The 15,162-nt window shown below is 47.9% G+C and overlaps 1 protein-coding gene across 2 annotated transcripts in view; it reads left to right on the top strand.

The window, feature by feature from the left end:
• SMCO4 (single-pass membrane protein with coiled-coil domains 4) overlaps positions 1-15,162 on the top strand; it is a 65,101-nt gene that overhangs the window by 49,541 nt on the left and 398 nt on the right. Inside the window, exon 3 of one of the 2 annotated variants that reach the window (XR_013231704.1) lies at positions 14,946-15,103. The gene's annotated coding sequence lies outside the window, so the exon portion shown is untranslated. Of the gene's footprint in view, positions 1-14,945; positions 15,146-15,162 lie in introns of those variants that run through there. The other variant, XM_077341443.1, reaches the window with a different exon arrangement.

Raw genomic sequence — 15,162 nt, 5'->3', positions numbered from 1 at the left:
ACAGCCCTTCAAGGCTGACTTCACCAAATTACTTGTGAAAAGGCCTTTTAAACAAAAAATTAATCACTGAAAGCTGCCGTCACCACTTCCAGTGGCTTTCATTGAGAACTCATCCGGCAAGATGTGAAAAGTGATCTTCCATTATTCATGGGTGAAGCCTTAGCACTGTAGCCCTTTTGCTCAATTTAGAAATGTCTGTGATGTATGTTCTCATGGACTGCTAAAAGACAAAGAAGTGGGTTCTAGGTCAACTCAAGCTTGAAGTCTCCCTAGGTGCAAGAATAGCTGGAGGCTCTGGAACTTTGGTCATGTTATGAGAAGACCAGAGTCATTGGAAAAATCAGAACGTTAGGGAAAGTTGAAGGCAGCAGGAAAAAAGGAAGACCTGAAATGAGAAGGATTTATTTTATTTTATTTATTTTTTCAGTTTATATCCCGCCACTCTCTGTGGACTCGTGGCAGGTTACATAAAACCAAGTAAAAACCCCGGTAAAACAGTCACAAGCCCTAATATCATAAAACACACAAGAGGCTGCATAGCCCTTATTCTACCCCCATCCTACAGTCGATCATCACAGGGTAGAGGTTCGCAGTATGGTATCACGGCCAGAGGAGGGGCCCTCGTTGTTCCTGGTCCCGGCCTCAAACAAAGACCTGCTGGAAGAGCTTCATTTGCCCTGGCCCAGGTCATGGCCAGGCATGTTCCCTGGGCCAAGGACCACAAGCAGATGAGCACCCATGGAGTGCAGAACCCTGTGGGGGGGCATAGGGAGACAAGTGGTCCCTCAGATAGGCAGGGCCCAAGCTGCAGATGGCCTTAAGGGTTAGGACCAAAACCTTGAATCTTATCTGGGCCGCAACTGGCAATCAATGCAGCTGCCTGAGCACAGGCTGGATATGGGCCCTCCATGATGTGCCAGTGAGGACTCTAGCAGCTGGAAAGCTCTAAAAATGTAGCAACTAATTTAAAAAAGCACAGGCTGAAGAAGAAGAAGACCACACCTGGAGTACTGTGTGCAGTTCTGGAGGCCTCACTTCAAGAAGGACGTAGATAAAATTGAAAGGGTACCGAGGAGAGCGACGAGGATGATCTGGGGCCAAGGGACCAAGCCCTATGAAGATAGGTTGAGGGACTTGGGAATGTTCAGCCTGGAGAAAAGGAGGTTGAGAGGGGACATGATAGCCCTCTTTAAGTATTTGAAAGGTTGTCATTTGGAGGAGGGCAGGATGCTGTTCCCATTGGCTGCAGAGGAAAGGACACGCAGTAATGGGTTGAAACTACAAGTACTACGATATAGGCTCGGGGGCTTTTTGCACGCCTTCAAAATAGCACAATGGTTGCCAATTGAAAACGCTACTGATTTGCTGTTATGCACAACGTCGTCGACAATCTGCCACACACCTGAAACCAATCTGCAAAAAGCGCTTCCTTGTAGCGCTTTCAGGGAAATCCCCAAAAGTGGATTCACCCTCCGGAAAGCGATACACTCCTGCAACCAATCTGCAACACTAGCGAAAAAGACCTGTGCGTTAACATTGTTGCGGTTTCTACAAAGTCCCTCCCCCTGGCTCTCTTCTCTGATCTTCCGGCGAAGCCATCGCCATTTTTTTTTCTCCGAGCGAGCGGGGATAAACGCACCAGCGAGCCTCTTTCAGTTTAGAGGCTTCCCTGGCTTCAGTCCCTCCCCTTCAGTCACTAAGCACAAAGAACAGAGAAGCCCGTTTGCTGATGTATTTTCCCTTTATTTTTTACACATTCATTCAGCCGAAAATCGGGCCCGTGAGGGGGGGGGGATTTTTTTTTTCACTCGGAGGGAGCGTGGCAACGATCAAACGACAGCTCAAACACACCAGGCAGCTGGATGGGTCTCCCTGTTGCAACGAATTAACACAGATTCGTTGCAATGGGTCTGTTTTTTTTTAAAAAAAAACCTTTCTTAAAGGGAAAGGGGCTGTTTGGGAGCATGCTAACGGCTGCCCATTGGCTGCTTGACGGCCAGGGGCGGGACGAGCTCGGCAATAGCGCTTCCTTTCTAGCGATTTCTGCCGAGACCGGAAGCCTGTGGGAAACGCTACAAAACGCAACTGGATTCCACTACAAAGGCAGGTATGCATAATGACGAATTCCACTATTTTAAATGGCGATTTTTCATTCAGTGACCAATTTGCTACAAAGATCCCGGTGCGTAAAGCCCCTAGATCTCAGGAAAAAGATTTCCACAGTCAGAGTAGTTCAGCAGTGGAATAGGCTGCTTAAGGAGGTGGTGAGCTCCCCCTCACTGGCTGTCTTCAAGCAAAGGTTGGATACACACTTTTCTTGGATGCTTTAGGATACTTTGGGCTGATCCTGCGTTGAGCAGGGGGTTGGACTAGATGGCCTGTATGGCCCCTTTAAACTATGATTCTATGATACTAAGAAGAGTTGGTTCTCAAGACTTTGGGATACCAAGGGAATTGTCCTGTCAGCAGACAGTATGCTGAGCAAGACTTCGAAGTCCTTAACTCAAGGCTCTGGGGTTTTAAATTTATTATTTAATTTGTACTGCGCACCCTCTCCCCATGGGGAACCACTTTTAAAAATGCAATAAAGAGAGCAAGAGAACCAATTAAAACATCTACTCAAAAACAAATTGCTTGGAAAACTGTCTGGCTCCCAGGTTCGAAACATTAACCGAAGGCTGCACAAGCCAAAGTGGCCCTGCATTTCCTACCGATGGCTGGAAGATCCTGCAGGCCACAAATATTCCCAGGGAGCCGATTGCAGAGGGAAGGGGCAGTCCCTGGAAATGCCCTCGCTCTGGTGGTTGACAAGTGGCCAGCCCCTGTAGAAGTCCCTGCAAGATGGAATCTCCCAGGGTACCTCAACTATGGAAGCTTTCAGATTTTAACAGCTCTTTTAAAAAATCCAGATGGGTAATACCTCATTAGCTCCACCCGAAGTAACTCTGGGGTCCGTCCTGGTGTGGTGGCTAATCTGGCGGGCCGGGTTTGATTCCCTGCTCCTCCACATGCAGCCAGCTAGGTGACCTTGGGCCAGTCACAGTCCTGATAGTGCTGTTCTCACAGAGCAGTAATATCAGCCTCACCTTTCTCACAGGTTGTCTATTATGGGGAGAGGAAGGGAAGGTGAGTGTCAACCACTTTGAGACTGCTTCTGGTAGATAAAAGAAGAAGAGGAAGAAGAGTTGGTTCTTATATGCGGGGCATAATAACCAACTCTTCTTCTTCTGCCCAGAGGCACCCCTCCCTAGCTTTCCAAATTTTCAGCTTTCCCCAGATCTTCTGGTCTGAGATCCTCCCCCCCCCCCTCCGGATCTGCCCGGGCTTGGAAACCTGCCCCTTCCACCTCCCGTACGTGCTCTTCCTCTTTTTTCGGATGTTCACCTTGGCCTTCCCTTGCACGGTAACATAGACGCTGTCTCTTTGTAATTGTTAAAAGAAAGAAGCAGCGGTCAGAAAGTCTGCTTCTAACGTTGTCGGCCAAAGGTCCAAGAACTCTCCTTTGCTCTTTTTTCAACTCAAGTAGAAGAAGAAGAAGAAGAACAAAACCACCCTGAGATATTCCAGTCTCCAGACTTTGAAAAAAGTACTCCGGTTGGAAGGATTTCAGACTGTTTCTGGGCACGGATTGGCAGAAATGGAACGGAATGATTGATTGGAATCATTTGAGCTGGGGGGGGGGGGGAAATACCACGCTGAGCAATTGCATCCCCTGGCCTCACGTGATGCAGCCGCCCAAGGTATTCATTACCCCTTCTACATATATTACTGCAAGCCTCCCTTGAGCACCGATTGGCTTTAGAGCAGCGCTTTTATTAGGAGCAAAATTCCTAAGCGTGAATCCTCGTTTCGATTCCAAATGCTTGAGAAAAACACCCACGAGGCTTTTAGTGGGAGACCATCCTCTGTGTGGTTGGAAGGAAATAAAACCAGAGAACTATTGAGTCATGCAGGGTCTTTCAAACGGGCGGGGGCGGGGTAGGGGGGTAGGGGAGACCCTGGCTTTGTGAAGCCCACAAATGCTAAAACTATTGGAAAGTGTCCAAGAGTTCAGAGGCTAAAAGAGAAACTTTAATAGAAGAAAAAAAAATCTCAAGTTGGCGATGGCAAAGTGATTTAATGTTCAAAATATCACAACGTTCAAAACTATTTGTTGTGATTGCCCTGCACAGTGCAGGGGGTTGGACTAGATGGCCCATGAGGTCCCTTCCAACGCTATGATTCTGTGATTTGCCAGTTTGGTGTAGTGGTTAGGAGTGCGGACTTCTAATCTGGCATGCCAGGTTCGATTCTGCGCTCCCCCACATGCAGCCAGCTGGGTGACCTTGGGCTCACCATGGCTCTGATAAAGCTGTTCTGACTGAGCAGTGATATCAGGGCTCTCTCAGCCTCACCCACCCCACAGGGTGTCTGTTGTGGGGAGAGGAATGGGAAAGCGACTGTAAGCCGCTTTGAGCCTCCTTCGGGTAGGGAAAAGCGGCATATAAGAACCAACTCTTCTTCTTCTTCTTCTTCTGATTCTATTATTCTAATTTCAAAATGGATTCCTAGGTATATAGCACTGCTATAGAGGAATTAATTACACGTAGTGATGTTAATATTAGTAGACCCCTACAAATTTGCATTTATGCGACCGGTTTGGGATTGAATTATATTTTGTTGTTGTTATGTGCGAAGTCGTGTCCGACCCATTGCGACCCCATGGACAATGATCCTCCAGGCCTTCCTGTCCTCTACCATACCCCGGAGTCCATTGAATTATATACCCAAGAAATTATAAGAGGCTAAATTATTCCCAACAAATATTATTTCCAACAAACATTATGAGAGAAGATTGCGTTATTACAATATTGAGAATTCACTGATGAAGATGCTGAAACTGGACTATACCTGGGAATCCGTTTTGAACATTGGGATATTTTGAACATTAAATCACTTTGCTATTGCCAGCATGAGACTTTTTCCTTCTATTGTATCTCCCCTCCCCACCCCTTCCAGGCCCATCACTGGCCGTTGGGGGGCGGGTGGGTTGACCTCATCATCTATGGTCATATCACAAATAAATGTTTAACATTTTCAAAAAATATATAAAGATGTAATTAACTCCCACCCATTTGGGAAACCCTTCCAGGGCCATCAAGAAACCCCAGGGCTTCACCAAACCCTGGATGAGAAAGCCTGAGTTAGCGACTGTGGGTGGAAGGAAGGTCAGACCCTGTGCAGCTCTTTAGTGGGAGCGCTACCTTAAGTGCACCACCTCTCCACGTGTCCAGCCAACCCAGGGAGAGGGAGAATGTGGCTGAGCATACCGCGCCCACTGCCTGCCTCTGCCTGATTGCCAGCCCAATGCAATGCAGATGTGCAGAGGAAGTGTCTGCAGGAACGCTCCCTTCCCATCACTGGGGATGCTAATTCCAAATGTTCCTGACCACAGGGAGGGAGAAAACAGGCAGAAACTTCCTCGACTTTTGAATCGCTGACAAAATGTGGAGCATGCTCTCCCTCTCCATGCGTTGACTGAGTGGGTAATAGTTTAGTGCAGGGGTAGTCAAACTGCGGCCCTCCAGGTGTCCATGGACTACAATTCCCATGAGCCCCTGGCAGCGATCACTGGCAGGAGCTCATGGGAATTGTAGTCCGTGGACATCTAGAGGGCCGCAATCTGCTAACCCCTGGTTTAGTGTGTAGGGTGACCAGGTTTCTGGTGGGAGACCTCCAGCCTCCAAGCTCTTGACGCTGGTCAGTCGAGCAGCGGGAGTTAAATGAGAGGGGAAAAGTGAAAACACCATGACGTCACTTCAGCTTACGTCCCCAGAAAAGGCACTGTGATGATGCTCTAGGAATTCCCCAAATCTCTATGGTAGAAAGCTAGCAATTTGGAAAAATTCCCTGCAGTGTCACTTCCGGACAGGGAAATGGATGTGGTATCATGGTGCTGCATGCCCCGGCCAGCAGATCGGGGTGACCCTGGTCCTGTGTTCAGGGCCAACAGCACGGTTGCATGTAAGCTAAAGGTTTCAAAACATTTTCATAGCCACTTGTTACCTGAGGAAACCTTCAGAATCCAGTGAGCAACAGTGCCTATGAGGATCACAGTGCCGGCCCAGCATCAACCAGAACGTAGGCTCTGTCATGTCATGGAGGTCTCCCAGTCACTAAGATCTTGCCGGGATCTCTGTCAGCGGCTACCAGCCACGGGGACTGAAGGGAACCTCCACATTCAGAGATGCTAAACCTCAATCTCGGAGACAGGAGAACCTCTATAATAAGAGACATTAAACCTTGATCTTGGAGCCAGAAGAACCTCCACATTAAGAGACATTAAACCTTGATCTTGGAGCCAGAAGAACCTCCACATTCAGAGACATTAAACCTTGATCTTGGAGCCAGAAGAACCTCCACATTCAGACACATTAAACTTCGATCTTGGATCCAGGAGAACCTCCATATTCAGAGACATTAAACCTCGATCTCAGAGCCAGGAGGGAAAGCCTTGGCCTTTGTGCCCTGTCGCTGGCCCTACAGAAGAACTGGTTGGCTACCATGTGAGACGGGACGCTGGACTAGGTGGTCTGCTCCAGCAGGGCTCCATTTCTATCCACCCACCCGGCCTGCTGAAACGAGGACTGCAGGGTCAGCAAAATGGGCAGCGGGTTGGTAAGCAACACGTCGAAAAATGGGAATATCAGGAGACCAAACTAATTAGCGCTGTGTGGGTGGGTGTATAGAGGAGAATGTTATAAAACCTGTCCAGAACACACAGACAAAAAAATCTTTGGAGGATGGCTGCAAATGGAAAAGTGAGACCAGAATGTAAGACAAGGCTGTATTGTACCGGTAAATGTACTTTCCAGCTCATAGACTTTTTGTAATGTACTCTTAAAATCTGAATGTACTTGAAAGCTTGAACAACTAGTACTCCCGGTCAGATGCTTTGATGCAGAAGATACAGTGCTGGGCTAAGACCAGGGAGGCGTAGATCTGCTTGACCCTGCGGTGGGCGACTTTGAAAGCTGGCCCCTTAACAGATGTCGAGACAGCGGCAAAGTGATGGGGAGTTTTCCCTGCGTGGTCTCTACCCCAGCCCCCCTACCTGACAGGCTGAACCTGAGGGGTTTCTGAGTTAAGGTGACCAGATGGTCCCACTTTTGGAGGGACATCTGGGGATACCTGGCAAATTTATGTTGAAATTTAAAAATATATATTACAATACTATTTTTGTGTTCTATGCGTTCTATGAAACTTTTTGTTGCTCCATATAGACCAAAATTTTAATCGAGAACCCCCCGGGTCAGTGGTGTCCCACTTTACCAATGTCATGGCCTGGCCACCCTCACTGCAGCCCTCCTCTCCCGTTCCAATTAATTAATAAATTTGTATCCCGCTCGCACAAAGTAGGGGTTTGCAATAAAACTTGGACATTGGAATACAAACTATAACATAAGGAATAAAAATACCCATGCAACTCCTCCATAAAATCAACCGTTGAAAGCCCGTCTCATTGGTCCCAGTGTGGGTATAATTGGGCGACTTGGGGGGTGAGGGGAAAGATGGTAAATCCCTACCCCAGAAATAGAGGGGGCAATGCTTAAACCTTAATGCACATAGACATATGTAGATCTATGTTTGTATGTAGGGGAAGGCCCGATAATAGCTACTACATGCAGCAGGTGCGTGCTGGCCTAAAACAAAGGCTTGGCGGAAGAGCGCCGTTTTACAGGCCCTGCGGAACTGCCGGAGTTCATGCAGGGCCCTGATCTCATTAGGGAGCTCATTCCACCAAGCTGGGGGTCAGGGCAGAAATGCGATGGCCCTGTTTGAGGCCAGGCACATCTCTTTGTCCCTGTTCAAGCCTCCTTCTCGCCTTGAGTCAGCTTGGTATTTCGGGGATTGCTCACCCCTTTGACCTATGGATTACTTTTGAAATAAAAACCTGCGTTTTCCGCAGTTCCTTCGGGTGTCTGTAGGACCCTCTCTGAATTCATCTCTCCTGGACTCAGAAAGATATCACCTGCAGGTGTTCATTATTTCTTTATCTCTTGGCTTATTACTTCTGTATAGTGCTGTTGCACAAAACCATTTCCTCAAGAGAGTCGCTTGTTGTCAAAAATGAGACATGCTCTCAGCTGCTGTGTGAGTCCTGGGTTGCATCTGGCCCTTTTGCAGACACGACCCTGGACAGAGGGGCCTCTTCCGCACACCTCTGCTTCATTAAACAAACATAAATGTTAAATCCATTTCTAGATCCATCCACCCACCCACCCACCCACCCACCCACCCACCCATTCATTCATTCATTCATTCATTCATTCATTCATTCATTCATTCATTCATTCATTCATTCATTCATTCATTCATTCATTCATTCATTCATTCATTCATTCATTCAGTAGATTATTAGCCCACCACTTTCTGGAGACTTGTGGAAGGGTACAATATAACCCCCCCCCATAAAAACACGATAGCCCCCCCTCCAATAACAGAACAACAGAATATAGCTTTAAAAAGAAGATAAAACAAGATTCGCAGTATTAATCAATTAATTATATTTATATACTGCTCTGAGGCTCAGGGAGGTTTACATAGAACTTAGTGGAACAGGGAACAGTACAGGTAACTTAATAGTTGTAACAGTAACAATACAGTGATGGCAACAGAACAGTATGCTGGAACAGAAGAACCATGGTGAGAACAGCAATGTAACTACAGCGTACTGACAGCCCTGTGGGTTGGACAAATCGGTGGTGGTTATCATGGGCTTGAGGGCCAATGGAGGGTGATTTGTTCAGGAGCTCCCTTTTGCAGGCCCTGCGGAACTGTTCAAGTTCCGTCTGGGCCCTGATCTCCTCTGGGAGCTCATTCCACCAGGTGGGGGCCAGGATGGAGAAAGCTCTGGCCCTGGTTGAGGTCAAGTGAGCTTCCCTGGGTAGAGGCCAGGCTTTCTTCTGTAGGGCCAGGGATCTTCGGTAGATTAGCATCTGCATAGCAAAGTGCCCTGCGGGGGGCAAACAGCTTTCCCAGATCAGGCAAGCAGGCAGACTCACTGGTCTAGAAGCTCTGATCTATCTTGCCCTTCTGCTGAGTTCAGATTCTCTCTGCTTTATCCTTAAAGGTATACATAAAGGTAAAGGTAAAGGTATCCCCTGTGCAAGCACCGGGTCATGTCTGACCCGTGGGGTGACGCCCTCTAGCGTTTTCATGGCAGACTCAATACGGGGTGGTTTGCCAGTGCCTTCCCCAGTCATTACCGTTTACCCCCCAGCAAGCTGGGTACTCATTTTACCGACCTCGGAAGGATGGAAGGCTGAGTCAACCTTGAGCCGGCTGCTGGGATCGAACTCCCAGCCTCATGGGAAGAGCTTTCAGACTGCATGTCACTGCCTTACCACTCTGTGCCACAAGAGGCTCTAAAGGTATACATACATATATGCAATACAGTTGGAGCCATCACTGAGGAAACCCTGCACTGCATAATGCCCCTCCCCCTAATTCCCTTACCTGAGGTACTCAGATTCTGGGCATCAGGGGATGCTCTTAATTTACAAGCAGCCTCATAGGGACAGAGAACAGATCAAACACCCATCTAGCTTCTGGGCCTAAAGCCCTTTAGGGGCCTTTGGGGGCCAGATGACATTCAGAAAATGTCATCTGGCCCCGAAAGGCCCCTAAAGGGCTTCAGACCCAGAAGCTAGATGCTCACAAATTATTCATCTGGTTAAAAATTTCGCTGGAAACATCCCGCATCCCCGATCTTTAGGAAAACAAAAGTTTACTAGCTTTCTTTCCTTTCCCTGATTCCTTTGAATGTTGGATTGGAATGAAATTTATCTGAGATCTGGCCTTCTGGGATCACTCGTAACTGACTGAAGGGGTCCCTCGATTTCTCTGCTTTGCTCACCAAAAATTCCCAGTTCTTCCATGTCTGAAAACAGAGACTCCCTTCCCCGCCAGTTCTTCTTCAGTGATTTCTAATTACTTCCCAGAGTCTTCCCTTGTGTGGGTCTTTGATGTCCTCGTTTGTGCAGTTCAATTTGTACAAAAGTACGCTGAGCTGAAACTTTGCCGAAATACATAAGAAACTTGGCATCCGCTGGCAAAATTCTTAAGTGCTGATTAATTTTTTTTTAAACCCTTTTAGTAAAAACCTGCTTGCTTGATGTTGCTTTGAAACAGAAGTCTTCATATGCTCACCTTTCCTGAGCAGTATAAAAATGAAGATAAAGTAATTGTATTTACATTGAACAAACTGGAGCGTGTCCAGAGGAGGGCAACAAAGATGGTGAGGGGTTTGGAGACCAAGATGTATGAGGAAAGGTTGGGGGAGCTTGGTCTGTTTAGCCTGGAGAGGAGATGACTGAGAGGGGAGCTGATAACCATCTTCAAGTATTTAAAAGGCTGCCATATAGAGCAGGGGTAGTCAACCTGTGGTCCTCCAGATGTCCATGGACTACAATTCCCATCAGCCCCTGCCAGCTTAGCTTCTGTGTTATGACAAACCAGGCATGGTGTTTGCTGGCAGGGGCTCATGGGAATTGTAGTGCATGGACATCTGGAGGACCACAGGTTGACTACCCCTGATATAGAGGATGGAGCAGAGTTGTTCACTCTTGCCAGAGGAACGGACCAGAACCAATGGGATGAAATTAATTCAAAAGAAATTCCATCTAAACATCTGGAAGAAGTTCCTGACAGTTAGAGCGGTTTCTCAGTGGAACAGGCTTCCCCGGGAGGTGGTGGGTTCTTCATCTTTGGAAATGTTTAAACAGAGGCTGGATAGCCATCTGACGGAGAGGCTGATTCTGTGAAGGCTCAAGAGGGTGGCAGGTTAGAGTGGATGAGCGACAGGATTGTGAGTGTCCTGCATAGTGCAGGGGGTTGAACTAGATGACCCAGGAGGTACCTTCCAACTCTATTATTCTATGATTCTATGGATGAGGTCCAAGGAGCTTTGCTTGTTGAATTCTGCTTCTGGAATGGAGCATTCCTGACCTCCTCTGTCTTCTGCAGTCCCCTCGTCCACCAAAAGTTGTTTCAACAGCATAGGCTTCGGTGCAGGGAACTGTAGTTTGAGTAGGAAATCTGTGAAAATCATGGCTTTCTGGTAGAAGCTGAAGTACACCTTTCCTCTTATATCTCGGCAAGGAATGGGCAGAGGAGAAGCGATAAGGATGATCCAGGGCCTGGGGACCAAACCCTCTGATGAAAGGCTGAGGGACTTGGGAAAGTTCAGCCTAGAGAAGTGGAGGTTGAAAGGGGACAGGATGGTTGTCTTTAATAAGTATTGAAAGATTGTCACATGGAGGAGGACAGGGAGTTGTTCCTGGTGGCAGCAGAGGACAGGACCCGCAATAATGGGTTAAATGTAGCACGATACCAGATAGGTATCAGGGGGAAAAATCACAGATTAATTCAGCAGCGGAATTGGCTGCCTAAGGAGGTGGTGAGACCCCCTCACAAGCCGTGACTGGACAGATACGTTTCATGGATGCTTTGGGCTGATCAAGCATTGAGCAGATGGCCTGTATGGCCCCTTCCAGCTTGGTGTAGTGGTTAGGAGTGCAGACTTGTAATCTGGCGAGCTGGGTTTGATGCCCCACTCCCCCACATGAAGTCAGTTGCGTGACCTTGGACTCACCATTGCACTGACGAAGCTGTTCTGACCGAGCAGTAATATGAGGGCTCTCTCAGCCTCACCCACCTCATAGGGTGTCCGTTGTGGGGAGAGGTAAAGGAAGGCGAATGTAAGCCACTTTGAGACTCCGGCAGGTACAGAAAAGCAGCATATAAGAACCAACTCTTCTTCTTCTTCACTAATATCAGGGCTCTGTCAGCCTCACCTCCCTCACAGGGTGTCTGTTGTGGGGAGAGGAAAGGGAAGGCAAATGTAAGTCGCTTTGAGATTCCTTCGAGTAGAGAAAAGTAGCATATAAGAACCAACTCTTTTCTTCTTCTTCTTCTTCTTCTTCTTCTTCTTCTTCTTCTTCTTCTTCTTCTTCTTCTTCTTCTTCTTCTTCAGCCTCTTACTCGGTCAGGCCATTGATCCGTTTAATCCAGTTCTGCCCATTTTGCTTGACTCTTGTTGTCTGACACTTCCATTATTATTACAGGAACCCGACCAGTAGACTCTTTCCCAGTTCCATTCTGTTGTGGACTGGGCTTCTGAATTCCAACTGTGGAGAATGTTGGGGAGCGGATGGGGACATCTAGGCATCCAGGGACATCAGGGGCAGGAGATGGAGGTTTGCAAATTTGGGCACAATGCTTGTGAGGTTCATCCACAGGACTTTTGCGGTGATATAGAATCCCAGAATCATAGAATCATAGAGTTGGAAGGGGCCATACAGGCCATCTAGTCCAACCCCCTGCTCAACGCAGGATCAGCCCTAAGCATCCTAAAGCAATATCCCTAAGGGGAGTGCAGTCATCCTTGCCAGTTGAGCTGCCGCTTGCGCAGAAGTCTCTCAGTACTAGTCCAGGGGTGGCCAAACTGTGGCTCTCCAGATGTTCATGGGCTACAATCACCATGAGCTCCTGCTGGCAGAGACAGCTTCAAAGAGTCAATAATACGACACCACTAGTGGTCACAGACAGCTCTCAACTCAAAACAGTTCAATGCATCATCAGTGACTTACAATGTATAATGGAAAAACAACTGTTCGCTTTCCCATGTACTGGGGGGGGGCAAACCTTTTCTTGCCCACAGACAGCCTCCCCAGTCTTAAACAACTCCTCACCAACAATATAATTGTGAGAGTCCAATTGATTGCTCCCAATAAGCAGACTTTGTTGAAGAAAATCTCTTTATTGAAAGAACAACGAAGCAAGCATTTCTAAACCTTTGCTAAGACTGATGCCGCTTGGGACCACTGCCCCTTATCAACCTCTAGCCTCTGTGGGTCCCTCCGAGCACCCTTTGTGTGTGAAGCCTCTCTAATGCCACCCCCACCCCCCCATAGCTAGGTATGAAATGAAAGTTAGACACAATGAGTGCCTCAGGTTTACAAGGTCAGGAGAGAGCTGTTCTCAAAACAGTTTATGGTCGGATTCCCACCTACCCAACTTGATTACACAGGATCAAAGGCAGATAGAACAAAAGTATTATTTATTTATTTCTTAGATTTTTTAGCTCGCCATTCAGTGGAGGCTCATGGCGGGATACAATATAAAACCCCCATAAAACATGATAACACCCCATCCCAAAACGAAATCACAAAACATAGCTAAAAAGAGGATAAAACAACATTGGTGGTATAATCCTACCCCATTCCCTGCAGCCATCCAACCCCCAGGGTGGGGTATGCTGGATGTTACTATGTAGCCTGAGGAGGGTATCCGGTTGTTCATGCCTCTGACCTCAACCAAAGACCTGGTGGAAGAGCTCCATTTTGCAGGCCCTGGGAAATACTGATAGCTTCGTTAGGGCCCTCAGCTCTCCTGGGAGCTCATTCTACCAGGTCGGGGCCAGGACCGAAAAGGCTCTGGCCCGGGTCCAGGCCAGGCATGCTTTGTTGGGGCCAGGAACCTCCAGTACATTAGAACCCACAGAGTGAAGTGCCTTACGGGGGGCATAAGGAGACAAGTGGTCCCTCAGATAGGCAGGGCCCAAGCCGCGAATGGCCTTAAAGATTAACACCAAAACCTTGAACCTGATCCAGGCCAGGACTGGCAACCAATGCAGCTGCCTCAGCACCGGGTGGTTATGGCCTCTCCAAGGTGTACCGGTACGGGCCCTAGCAGCTGTATTCTGCACCAGCTTGAGTTTCCGGGTCAAGGACAAGGGTGGGCCTGTGTAGAGCGAGTTACAGAAGTCCAGTTTAGATGTGACCATTGCATGGATCACTGTGGCTAGACAGTCCGGGGGAAGATAGGGTGCTAGTAGCCTCGCCTGGTGAAGGAGGTAAAACGCCGTGTAGGCTACCCTTGTGACCTGGGCCTCCATAGAGAGGGAAGTATCCAGATTCACCCCCAGATTCCTGGCTGAGGACGAGATGTTAAGCCAGGGTGGGTAGGTGCACTTCCTAGTCTGCCACCTTTCTGCCCAGCCACAGGACTTCCGTCTGGAGGGGCTGAGTTTCAAATGGCAAAAGCATGTAGATACAGGTGGGCTTTGACAATATTACGGCATTTAATTTGACATGGACACTGGTACCAGAACTTGCAAGAAACCCAGATGCCAACTTTCCTTCCATATATGCTCAGACAACATGACCAATGGAACTAACAACCTCAACACCACCATCTCAGGCTCGTCCACCTGCTCATCTTCTAACATTGTCTATATCATTAAATGTCAACCGTGTCCTTCAGTTCTCTACATAGGACAAGCAGGTCAAAGACAAAACTTAGAAGCTTCAAATTTCCAGCATGTTCAGTGGGAGACCTCAAAAGATCTGTTTTATTGCAAAGGGATTTCAATTGAGGGAAATGGCACAGACTTGAATTTCTCCTCCTGCTGTCCGTTCAAACCGCACCTAGTAACTGTATGTCAAAAACGCTGTGAATTCTGATCATTCCACTCCTTGCATCTTGCCTGGCTGAACCTCGGTTTCCACAGCAGTTCAATTCCCTCCTGTCTGGCTGCATGAGGTCCAAATGTTGTCAATTGAGCGAAAGGGAGGAAGACAAAGAAGATGGCAACCTGCGGCCATATTGGGATTGGGTGTGGAAAATCCAGCCTTCGAATCCTTTCTCTGTGACTAGATAGCCTTTTCTAAGTCCCTGTTTTTTGACCTTACCTATCCCTTCAGGCTGACATGACATCAAAGTACCTCTGAGACCTTGAGAGGGACAAAGGTAAACCCACGATTAAAGGGCCGGTTTATACTTGCATGGTGGTCTCTTGGCAGGGTTGTAGAAAGGGGGCAAAAAGAACCCCAGCTAAGGAATGGTAGGTCTTGGACCTCTGAATATCTAGCTGTGTACCGAAGTCTTTGTTTTCCCTCTAGAACCACTTTTTTTTCAAACTTTTGACCATGGAGGTTCCCCTGAAATAATTTTTCAGTCTTCGAGGAGACCCGGAAGTGATGTCAGCTGGCCACGCCTCTCTGCCACGCCCCCGGAAGTGACATGACACTTGAAGTGACATTGCCACCCATATTAACAGGTAGGCTCAAGGAGGACTGAGATGGGGAGAGACAGGAGGTGGTTTAAGATGGGAGTAGG

The sequence above is a fragment of the Paroedura picta genome, chromosome 6, assembly GCF_049243985.1.
Source record: "Paroedura picta isolate Pp20150507F chromosome 6, Ppicta_v3.0, whole genome shotgun sequence".
Taxonomy (NCBI): Eukaryota; Metazoa; Chordata; class Lepidosauria; order Squamata; family Gekkonidae; genus Paroedura; species Paroedura picta.
The sequence above is the reverse complement of the archived record's forward strand: the minus strand, read 5'-3'. Positions and strand labels throughout refer to the sequence as shown.